Below are 12,117 nucleotides of genomic sequence, written 5' to 3'. Positions count from 1 at the left end.
ATTCAAGATACCACATAATTTGTATTTATTTCATTTTATATTGACAAATGTAGGTGTTTGCTATGGTGCAGGCGATGGGATACACTCGAGGTGAGATACGAGGACTTTGTGTTAGTTGAAAGCCATCATTTATTTATTTATAATTAAATGAGTTTTGAAATGATACTGCTTTGATTTTTTAACATGTGTCACCCATGTATTTGTCCTAAATATTTGTTTTTTTCTTTGTAAATAGTCACAAGTAATAATGTTGGTCCCTCTTTGTTTAAATAATAATTCCTTCATGAGTACCTATAAAAGAAAAGTAAATAAAAAATTTTCTTTCTCAAGATAATTTTAGTTTAAGAGAAAAATATATACTATTTTATTTTTTACATTTCTTTTGAATATTTATAACACTAGTAAAAATAACCTTCTAATGGGTATATTACGTTTCAGTTTTCATAAAACTGAAGTATAAAAAGACACAGTGATATTTTTACAATTTTCACAAATATATAGGTTTTGATTAAAAAAAACTAAAACCATATTATACCTTTAGCTTCGGTTGATCTTAGACCCACTATCATAGAGTTATGCAAAACTAACAATTTAAAACTTTTTAACTGATAAGCTTTGGACAGGATTTATAGCCTTGGTTCTCTACAGAATAAATGTCATAGGGACCTGACATTCCCATTGCAGGATGACTTTTCAATTAACAAGCTTTTTAGACAAGACCAATGACCTCGGTTCTCTGCAAAATCGTGCCATATGTGTTTTATGACTTCGCTTGGCCTCAAAACTGATGCCATAATATTTTTTTAAAATGACCACTTTATTTTATTTATCATCTTAACAGAGCATACAACATTGGTTTTTCTTGAAGTCACTGCCATTGACCTTTTATGTTTCGGTTATATTGGGAACTGATGCCTAAAGTTTGAAGCAAATTTCAAAATTGCCAATGAAAATATTATTTTTTTATTTTTTATAGGTGACTTTAGACAATGGTTCTTAGTAGAACTGAGACCATAACCCATTATTGCTTCAGTTTTCGAAAGAACTGAGATAGTATGTGTTCCCAGGGTTAGAAAAATGAAATGCAGAGCATTAAACAATTTTCTTCTTCGTTCCATTCGGCATTTTCATGAACCAACGTTGTTGCTCCTCCACTTCTCTGTCCAACACCATGATTACTTTCTCCATCACTGTCGTGAGTGCTCTGAACCCATTCTCACCAGTCTGAATCCGTCCCGAACCTCTTCCTTCATTCATCAGTTTAATTATTCGTCATTAGTGGTGAGTTTTTGTTGCTTCATTCATGACTTTTTATTAGTTAGAGTTTGTTTTGGTTCTTGAAACTAATATGTTGTTTGTATTTGTGTCCAGGTATTGTTTTTATGTGGTGGGATTTTCTACCGTTCCAAATGCATGTTGTTGCACCGTTCTCCATTGTTGTGTGCCTTTTATAGTCCCAGATTCTTATGATGTTTAAAATTTACTTTTTAATAGGAACATATAATTTTGTAGTAGGTTGTCATTTTTTGTATATTGGATATGTGATTACTTAAATGCTTAATTATATTTTTTGTATTGAATTAGCATTAGTTTCTTGTTTGAGATTCAATACAAAAATTATTTACTGTCTACATGTTTTTTGAAGAAATGTATATTTTTACAAATGAATAGAGGGGAGATGGTAATAATAATTTAGAAATATTGAATCTTCAATGACCAGTTGGACATTTTAAAAAGAGTAATAACTTTTTCATAAATCATTAATACACATAATTTTTAATATATATGCCTTAAATTTCATGAATATTTACAACTGTATTTTGTTTTAATTTTCGGATGCATATTTGGTTGTGGTTTATAATTACTTTCATTTCGTGTAACTTAAATACCAATGCGAAATGTTGGCAAAATTTCATGAAAGTTAAGATATGTTGTTTAAAATTTATATGTTCAATAAACTAAAAAAAGTGAATCTTCTTGAATGGGATAGGGTCAAACCTTAAATATAAAAGCGATGAAAGTGATCATTCAGGATTACTAAAATTGTGTAAACAATTTTAGTATAAATACGTATGGATCGAGACGGGATTAATTCACCACACATCAGTGCTTGGTACGAGAGAGGGGTAGAAGAATTTATACAATTTGCACAACATAATAAGGGTAGAAGTGATGATGAAGTGAAGTTTAGATGTCCTTGTGTCAACTGTTTGAATGAGAGAAAGTTGAATGTAACTGAAATTAGGGAACATCTTATATGTGATGGTTTCCTTCGAAGTTATACAACATGGATATGACTTGGTGAATTAATAGACTTTTTGAATGTCTCTCGAACTGAAAATATATTCGATTCCACCAGGGAAGATCGACGGGAAGAACACAAATTAGAGGACATGATCCATGATGTTGGCGTAGAAGCTTTTGCCCAAGCGCATGTGTATGAGACGATGTCCACTGATGTAGAGACTCCTTTGTATGTCGGTTCAATTAAGTTCACATGGTTGTCAATGGTGTTCAGGGTCATGAATTTGAAGGCAACCAATGGATGGACTGATAAAAGTTTCACAAAATTGTTGTCGTTGTTGAATGAAATGTTACTAGATGGAAATACACTACCCGTTCGTAATTACGATGCGAATAAAATTCTTTTTTCTGATGGGTATGAAGTATAAAAGGATATATGTTTTTCTGAATGATTGCATATTATACAGGAAAGAGTTTGAAGTTTTGAAAAAAAGTCCAAAATGTGGGTTATCACGATACAAGTCAGAAGACAACAATGAAGATAGTGGTCAGATAGAAAACAATGGTTTTGCTTTGAAAGTAGTTTGGTACCTCCCAATCAAAACTAGACTTAAGCATTTGTTCGTGAATCCAAAAGACCCTAAAACCCTAAGATGACATGCATATGAGAAAACAACTAATGGGTTGCTTCATTATCTAGTTAATTCAAAGTAATGAAAAAATATTGATCAATAATTCCCCCAATTCGGTCAAGAATGTAGAAATCTTATGCTTGGTTTAGTTACTGATGAAATGAACCCATTTGGTAATATAAGTACCAATCAAAATTGTTGGCCCATTATAGTGATAATTTATAACTTATCTCCTAGATTGTGCATGAAGAGAAAGTACATGATGTTGTCTATGATGATATTTGGTCCAAAGCAGCCTAGAAATGACATAAATGTTTATCTCAGCCCACTAGTTGAAGACTTGAAGTTGTTGTGGGTTGATGGGGTTGAACTATTTGATATCTTTGCTTATGAAACTTTCGTGATGCATGCAATGTTATTTTGCACCATTAATGACTTCCCAGCTTATAGTAATTTTTCAGGATATAATGTTGAGGGTCATAAAGCATGTCCTATATGTGAAGAAAACACTGTAACTCATCAATTGAAACAAGAAAGGAAGATAATGTATATGTGTCATCAGAGATTTTTATGATCTATTCATCCATATCGAAGGTTAAATAAAACATTCAATGGACATCAAGAGAATAATGATGCATTAATTCCACTTATTGGCCTTCAAATTCATGAAAAAGTTAATAAAGTTAAAGTTTGATTCATTTGAAGCGTGAAATTAAATGGTATGAGTTATAAAATAAGGCTAAAATTTATTCTGGAAAGAAATATACAAGGAGCTAAATGCCTCCTTAGTTTTCTTCTATACACGCTCCTTTCTGAAGTTGCGGAAAAACACTAAAAGGGGTGTTGAATCGTGTTTTCATAACTCTTTTTGCAGCTACGAGTCTTATCATGATGTACATTATGCTTGTGAGTTAGTTGTGCTTCCTTCATACACATTATTTTGTTGAGTTCGTTTATAGAACTAACTCAAACTCATTCCCAAGAGATTTGTAGGCAGTAACCCATTGAGGATAATGATGTTTGTTGAAGACTTGTTGTTGACTTAAGTGTCCAGAGATGACTTTTGTTAGGAATCAATCATTTACAAAATAAATTATGACACAAAATTTTTTTATATTGGTTCACTTGTTAGAGCTATGTCCAGTTCTCCACCAAGTTAACTTAGAGGGTTTCATTAAAATATTCAATGAAGTATATTTGAGTATTCTAACTACTCCTGGTATTCCTAATCAAATTGAGTAGGCTTAATACCCCTGATGGTCCCTATTTTCGTCAAGTGTATTTGATTTGGTCCTAGTTTTTTTTTTTCTGTTTAATGTTTTCCTAAAGAATGTAATTTATGTTTAATTTATTCCTTTTTGCAAACAGCGTTTAAATCGTTAACGACAGACAGTCCAGGTGTGCAAAAGAGTAATGAGATGGAATTTAACTGCAGACGTGGATTCCTTCGGACACAGTGAGGTGGATTTAAAAAGAAATGCCCTTTATTTAATGGCGTGGTGGACCACCACCTCGTCCTCGTCTCTATCGGTGAACATCGCCTTCGCGTGGTGGACCGCGAAGCTCAGGCAGATGACGTGGTTCGAGTGGCTTGAGTTCTTCCTCCCTTGCCTACGCTGGAGTCGCATCTATAAATGGCGCGAGTATTTCCAAGTCGATCTAATGGCCGGAATCACCGTCGGTGTCATGCTCGTTCCTCAGGTAGTCAATAGATGCTTGTTTTCTGTGTAATAAATTTTGAATTGCTAGCTCATTGTGTAGTTTTGAGATAATCGATGTTTGTTTTTGTTAATTGTTGATGCAGTCGATGTCGTATGCAAAATTGGCTGGACTTGAACCGATGTATGGACTCTGTAAGATTACTGAACTTCCGTGCGCTGGATATACATTCTTAACTTGGCTAGGAAACCTTGCATGAATTTTTCCTTCCTTGTTCTTACTCTTTCACGCATCTAAAACTCTAACTAGATATATAAGTCTATTTTATTTGGAGTGTTCATGCATCTAGACATATAAATGTGATTAAATGATTATTTGGTATGCCTATAGACATGCTTGCTTTAACGCCATGGTAAGTTACTAGCTGACTGCTTTATAACAAGAGGAGAGATTGGACTCCGGTAGCAGTTATATGATTTTGCAGGCTAAGCACTAGGCATCGGGTCTGACTTTTTATGAAAGGGATTTAAATCATAACATATATATACTTGTATTTTGGGTATTTCAGGCTTGGATGGCTTATTCGTTTCATTAGCCATTCAGTGATTTCTGGCTTTACAACTTCTTCAGCTATTGTCATTGGTTTATCTCAAGCTAAGTACTTCTTGGGGTATGATGTAGACAGAAGTAGCAAGATCATTCCAGCAGTTAAGAGTATAATAGATGGAGCAGATAAGGCGTGTATTTCATTTGAAATTTGAATTATTCAATGGAATATTTTACCCAGGTGTTTATGGTTTGCTTGCAATTTTTATGGTAAAAAGTTGTGCTTAACATACTGTTACAGTGAATTAATTCTTTTGCTTCTTTTTAATTTTTAACCTTGACTACATGAGTACATGTACTTATAGATGCTGCTGATAAGAGAGAACAAAATCATGTAGGAAACCAACAAAATTAGGATTAAATTTGACGAAAGTTAGCTTTGTAGAGAAAATGGATTGATTATAACTAAAATCGTGATTCTAGGGACAACTTTGCATCTGCTTGGGTATGGTGAATTGTCTAGTACTTGTTGAATTGAAATTCTGGGTTTGATGGGGTCTTGGAGTCTGCACAAGGAAGGATGATGATTTTTAAGAACTTAACTTTCCATTCTTTCCAAGTAAACTGGGTCTGTGAAGCCTAAAATAATTAAATAATTGAAAATTAATTTGAGAAGAGGAAAAAAATAACTTAAGCTTAACATTTGAGGTTCCTTTAGCATCAATGTCAACCTGGAACTTAGAGTTTAGCATTGCTACCTCTGAACACATAAACGAAAATAGGTACAAAACTAATTTCCAGTTACATCTAAACAATATAAACTACATTAAATTAATCAACACATCCCTTTAATTTCCTAGAGTTTAAAATCTTTAATTGGGATCCCATTTCTTTATGTCCTTATTTTTTTATGTTTAATCTCAATTCATCAAATTAGAATGCCCTTTTATGTCCATAACATGTCCTTTGTAATCAATATTCCATTTTGAACTTCAGCCTAACATCTAATCTATTAATACTTCCTTCATAATCACCATACGTTCTTCTGTTTACATTTTTTTCCCCAGTCATTATGTTGCTTTCGCTTATCAAGCCCCTTCTTTGACAGAGTTGTTGACCCAAATATCAAAACATTGAAAAAGTGTGCATTCGAAGGCTTTTAATCTCAGTTTTTGGGGTTCTGCAACCGAGGAGTTTGGCGGTGGAGAAATTTTTTGATGGGGTCAATGTTTGGGAAGAGACAGTGGGAGCAGATGTAGTGGGGAGTATAGGGAACCAGATGAGGCTACTTCCTGTGTCAAGAATGAAGGGGGAGGTTTGGGGTGGGGTTCCAAAGTTGAGATCTATGGAGTAGCCACCATAGCTTTTGGGGTAGACTTGGGTTGTGGCGACTGAGGGAGCATTTTGGCGGTGTTTGAGGTGGTGGGCTCGAGTTAGAGAAGCTGAAGCGGAAGAGACCAGAGGATTGGGGTTTGGTTAGTATAGGGGAGAGAAGGAGAGTGATGGGTTTCATTAAATATCAGAAATACACTTTCAAAAAACATAAAATCCACCTCACTACGCCTTAAAGTGTCCACGTCAGCAGTTATATGCCATCTCATTTGGGTTTTGCACACCTGGACAATCTGTCGTTAACGATTTAAACGCTGTTTGCAAAAAGGACTAAATTGAACATAAATTACATTCTTTAGGTCAACATTGAATAGAAAAAAAAAAACTAGGACCAAATCGAATACACCTGACGAAAATAGATTAGGGGTATTAAGCCAATTAAGTAACCACTATTACTCTGACTAGTTGAGTTTAACTCACTCCTGGTTGTGCAGTATTCTTCACCACTCCTAGTATCCAAAAAAGTTCCTAGTATCCTTCTGAGACACCATCTAGTTGAGTTTAACCCACTCTTGGTTGTCCCTGTCCAATAGTAACCACCCGTTATTGTGACCTCGACTGAGTTTCACCCACTCCTGGTTTGATATATTCTTCACCACTCCTAGTATCCCTAGATGCTCATGATATCCTTTCAATACACCGTCTAGTTGAGTTTAACCCACTCTTGGTTGTCCCTGTCTAATAGTAACCACTCATTATTGTGACCTCGATTGAGTTTCACCCACTCTTGGTTGTGCAGTATTCTTCACCACTCCTAGTATCCGTAGACGCTCTTGGTATCCTTTTGATACACCATCTAGTTGAGTTTAACTCGTTCCTAGTTGTCCCTGTCCAACAGTAACCACCCGTTACTGTGACCTCGATTGTGTTTCACCTACTCCTGGTATCCCTAGTCAATGAATAACCTTCAGTTACCCTAAACTAGTTTAGTATTTGCACCACTATCAGTATCTTTAGTCAGCGAATAACCTTCAATTACCTTATACTAGTTGAGTATTCACACCAATCCTAGTACTAGACAATCCTAGTATCCTCTGATACGTTGTCTAGATTTCCTTAACTCTCCTAAGTTAAGCAACAAATGTTTTAATTTTTTTTCAGAATTACAATCAATTGATTGCTTATAAGTCGTTTAGACTATTACTCTACGGAGAGGATATATGTTAAATACAATACAGTTTGTAGACTTGCTTATTGTTTCTCTCTATTCTCGTTTCTCTCCTCTTACAAAAGTAAGCAAATATTACAAGAAAGCTTGAGAGAAATTCTCAGTGTTTCACTCTATCACTCTCTCTTTTTTCTTCTTACAAAAGTAAGCCTATATTCTGATGAAGCTTGAGAGTATTTCTTTTCTTGAGCTCTTCTCTTTGTGTTTACTCTTGTGTAGAGGGATTTGACTCTAATAGCTCAAAAAGATTCTTTTGCTCAATTTTAATGATGTTATATCCTTATGTTCTTTTTCTTCTTCATCATCACCTTCTTCTTTTTTTATTCTTTTATTTATACACATTTGGTGATATAGCCGTTTAGACAATGTTTGTCTTGATAAGATGACCATTTGATGAAACTTGTCTTGATGTAGGTGTCTGTCATAAGATGAATTCTTTTTATCAGAGTAAACATGTTTTTCAAAACTTTATCAAAAGCCTATTTGACCTCTCATATGGCACAACTTTTGATGAACAAATCATTATTTTTTCTAACGTTCATTTTGAGTCTCATAAGATAGGGTAGATGAAAGCCTGTAGTAGTTATCTTGCACAAAGTAGAACAAATGTCTATACAACAAGTATGTCCTATTTTCTGTTTACCTTTACGTTTTTAACAAGGTTCTTATGTTTTCTACTGTTTTACCAAGAGTGTGTTTGATATCATTTACCTTGTAACAGGCTTTTTCGTAGTTAAAATTTTACTGTTTTTCAGTCACGATTCCAAAGGCGAGAACATTTCGTGAATGTCTTCTTTGTTACTAACGTCCACTTCTGATATATTTCAGATAGAGCAAGTGGATGCATGTAGTGTGTAGGATATATGATTTATCCCTTATTACTTTTCGTTGTCTTTTAACATTGAGCATTTAATGACATTTAATTCTTGTTCAAAACAACAAAGTGTTTTTTCATTTTCTACGTTTAGCGTTTATCATTTAAGCTTTTCCTTAGGATATCATTCGTTGAGTAAGAATTTCATCGTTGAACGAAGTAAAGATTTTAGCTCATAGTACCGTCTAGTCTGTTGTAAACGCTTTTTGGAATATTTCCTTTTTAGAACTTGAATGTTTAGCATCTTTCTTCTTTTATAAGTTTTTTTATCTTTGTTTAAGGACATTGTCTCGACACCTTTTTGTTTCTTGAGAGTTGTTAACTCATTAGCAAGCGTACCAAATCGTTCAAGATAAATTCACAAATAATTACAAGGTTGGACTTTGGTATTGAAGGCACTTAGAAATGGAAAAGACTAGAAATGGTATGAAATGACATTTCTAAGGTTATATGATTCACCTATTTCACTCTTATGCCTACCCAATTTCATCTCATCTCCATCAATTTACTAAAGTTAATCCACAAAAACACTCTAACCCTAATCCTTAGGTGAAAGAGCCTAGGTTTTCCCTATTAAACTCGAATCCCTTGGAAAATCTAACAAGAAAACTCGCATTAAAGAGCTAGGATCTTAAGACAACATGTGAATCATCTTCCATCCCTAGAATCAATGAAACACAAGGACTCTTGTTTCAGTTCTAGGTTCCATCTTACGTTCCCATAACCCATGAAACCCCAAAATCATGTCATGAACATTCCTATTACATGCAAGCTTTAAGATTGGAAACCAGAATACTAGCAATTGATAGGAAAGACATATATAAATACAAATCAATCATCCATTACACAAGAATTCATAGGCTACAACAATCCCTAACAAGATGAATCTGGTTTTCCACTTCCATGGAGAACCCTAAAGTTTACAAAAATGGTGCATGGAAGAAGGGGGAGACCCAAAGGAAGAGGAGGAGATGTTCCCACAAGCTCCTCGCGGCCTCCATGAGCTCTAGTAGTGAAATCACGCCTCCAAAGAACCAAAGACCCAAAGCTTTTTGTGTTTTTGAGTTAAATAGGGCAAATCTGCCATGTCAGCAAAGTAGTGCTCAAGCGTCCAGAAAGGAGGGGCGCTCGGGCGTGCGTACACTATAAATAAGCTTTTGTGCAGTTTGTGTGGGTGGCGCTCCAACGCCCTTGAGCCAGGGTGTTTGGGCTTGACATTGTTGCACTACTTCTTTTTCTCATTTTTGTGCAGATCTACTTGCTTCTATGGCTGATTCAGTTCTCTACATTGTTGGAGATTCTTCCAAGCACTATTTTAGCTACAAAATAATGGGATTAGTGATGAAATTACATCAATGTAGCCCAAAACATACTTATTCAGAAAACAAGACAAAAGAATAAGATTAAGCAAGTTACAAGCTAGAAAGGAGTTGATTTTGCTACTAAAATGATGCTTAGATAATGGTAAGAATTAGAATTATCAAGATTTCAACTGATTACCATTGGGTACAGTATAGCTTACGTGTTTAGCATAATTCTCTTAGACGCTTTGACTTGTAATTCGTTTAACATTGTGTTTTGAAGCTTTTAACCTAGTTGTTTTCCTAAGTATTTTCCTGAGATTTTTCTATGTTGATGAATGATTTAGGAGTCTTTTTTCTAGCACTTATGTTTCTTCCTATCATGTTCTTCTGGTTTACGTATTTTTGTCATATCTGAGTTGGACCTAACTGTGGTTTTCTATGGGTTAGTCTATAGACGCTTCTTTCTAGTTGGTTATTAGATATGTTAGACTTGTTGTGTGGACACCTTTTAATTCAAAGCTAGTGTTCCTAATTATCTTTTAGTGTTTTGACTATTTTCACTCTACGAGCATATTCAAGACTACTTCGTTTAATGTTGTTTGTTTAAACTTTAAAACCAAAAGTGCTATACATTAGTTTGTCTTGTCGTAACACTATTTCAGCATTGGGCCACAAAATTAGCACTAATTTTCCTATTCCATACCCCTCCTATCACTCACAAAATCAGACTGACTTAGATGCTACCACATGGAAATCCACCACTAATAAATCAAGCCACTTAGGTGATGTCACATGCTATGATCCTTGCACACTCACAAATAGACCAACCAGATTGAGCCATGTTAGCATTTTCTTCATCTCAACCTTTCTCTCACAGAAACCCTAGCACTACTATCACCTTGTCGTCAGCCACCGTCTGCAACCATGGGCTACCATCCACCACTTATCAACGAATGAGTAAATCGAAAAAACTAGAACCCAAATTGTACATAACTACTACAAACCATGTCGTCTTGTCTTCTCCATCGCTATTTAGAATAAAAGAAATCCTCTTTGGATATTTTAAACTTCATCTAAACCCATACCTCCTCCATGTGTGTCACACTAAAAACCTTGTTAGCATATGACTTTGTATTCTTAAATATTATATTATTCATTTGATTCCATATACATTATATCACTAGTCATACTCCCCTCCAAATCATATTACTCATAGAAGTTGAGGTTGGTTATAGTGCACTTTACAAACCCTTACCGAACTTTTACAAAACTCCAAGCTTGGGAGGCTAAGTTACTCATAAAGAACAAATATAGAATTATTTTGTCTATCTCCTTGCATATCACACATGTGTATGTCTTAGTGATACTTACCTATGTGCTAGATTTTGCTTTGCAACTACTTTATTTAACTCTTCATGCAAAACATTATGTTGTTGGAAGAACATACACACATGTACAATTTTATTTGTTGTATAACTGATTTTCTCATATTATATATATATATATATATATATATATATATATATATATATATATATTTATAACTGATTTTCTCATATATTAAAAACATTAAATGTATTAAACATGTTAAAAACTTCTATTAATGAACAAAATATTGTAAATTTACCAATTTATTTATTGATTAAATATTTAAGTGTATATATTGTTATCCCACTTTCATCACTTGCTATCGAAACAATACCAATGCGATATTAATAATCAAAAGTACCTGTTCAAAGTTTTTTTAATCTATTCACAAGATTATGATTCCTGATGTTATGATTATCATGCCCTTAACTGATTTTCACACATAATAATAATAATAATAATAATAATAATAATAAATCACAATTTTGTCAAACTTATTTTAAGGTTTGTTGGGATTAGTTTACCATAATCAATAAAAAAAACAATTAAAAGTTATTCCTTAACATTATTACAGTATTCTCCACTCGTCATATGTTATTTGACACTATCCATGTTCCCACTCATTGCAGTCAGGTGCTTAGTTTTAATAATAGGATTCAAGCTTTAATGTTGGGCTATCAAAACTACTCCATTTGTTAAGCAATAAATTAAAGTAAAAGATTGTTGAATAACTGTTCTTTTAAATAATTATAATTCTTCTTTTTAGAAAATGCAATTATAGTGTTTTCGTTCATGTGAATGCCAATATATCAAATAAAAAGTGAGGCATGATCTCCTTCTGTCTATTTTATTCCCAATATAGTAATTTTTATAGTAATTGATCGGTTATGAAAATTTAGTCAAGTCAAACTTCAATTATATCACAAAACT

Source organism: Vigna angularis, chromosome 1 (assembly GCF_016808095.1).
Source record: "Vigna angularis cultivar LongXiaoDou No.4 chromosome 1, ASM1680809v1, whole genome shotgun sequence".
NCBI classification, from domain to species: domain Eukaryota; kingdom Viridiplantae; phylum Streptophyta; class Magnoliopsida; order Fabales; family Fabaceae; genus Vigna; species Vigna angularis.
Note: the sequence above shows the minus strand (reverse complement) of the source record.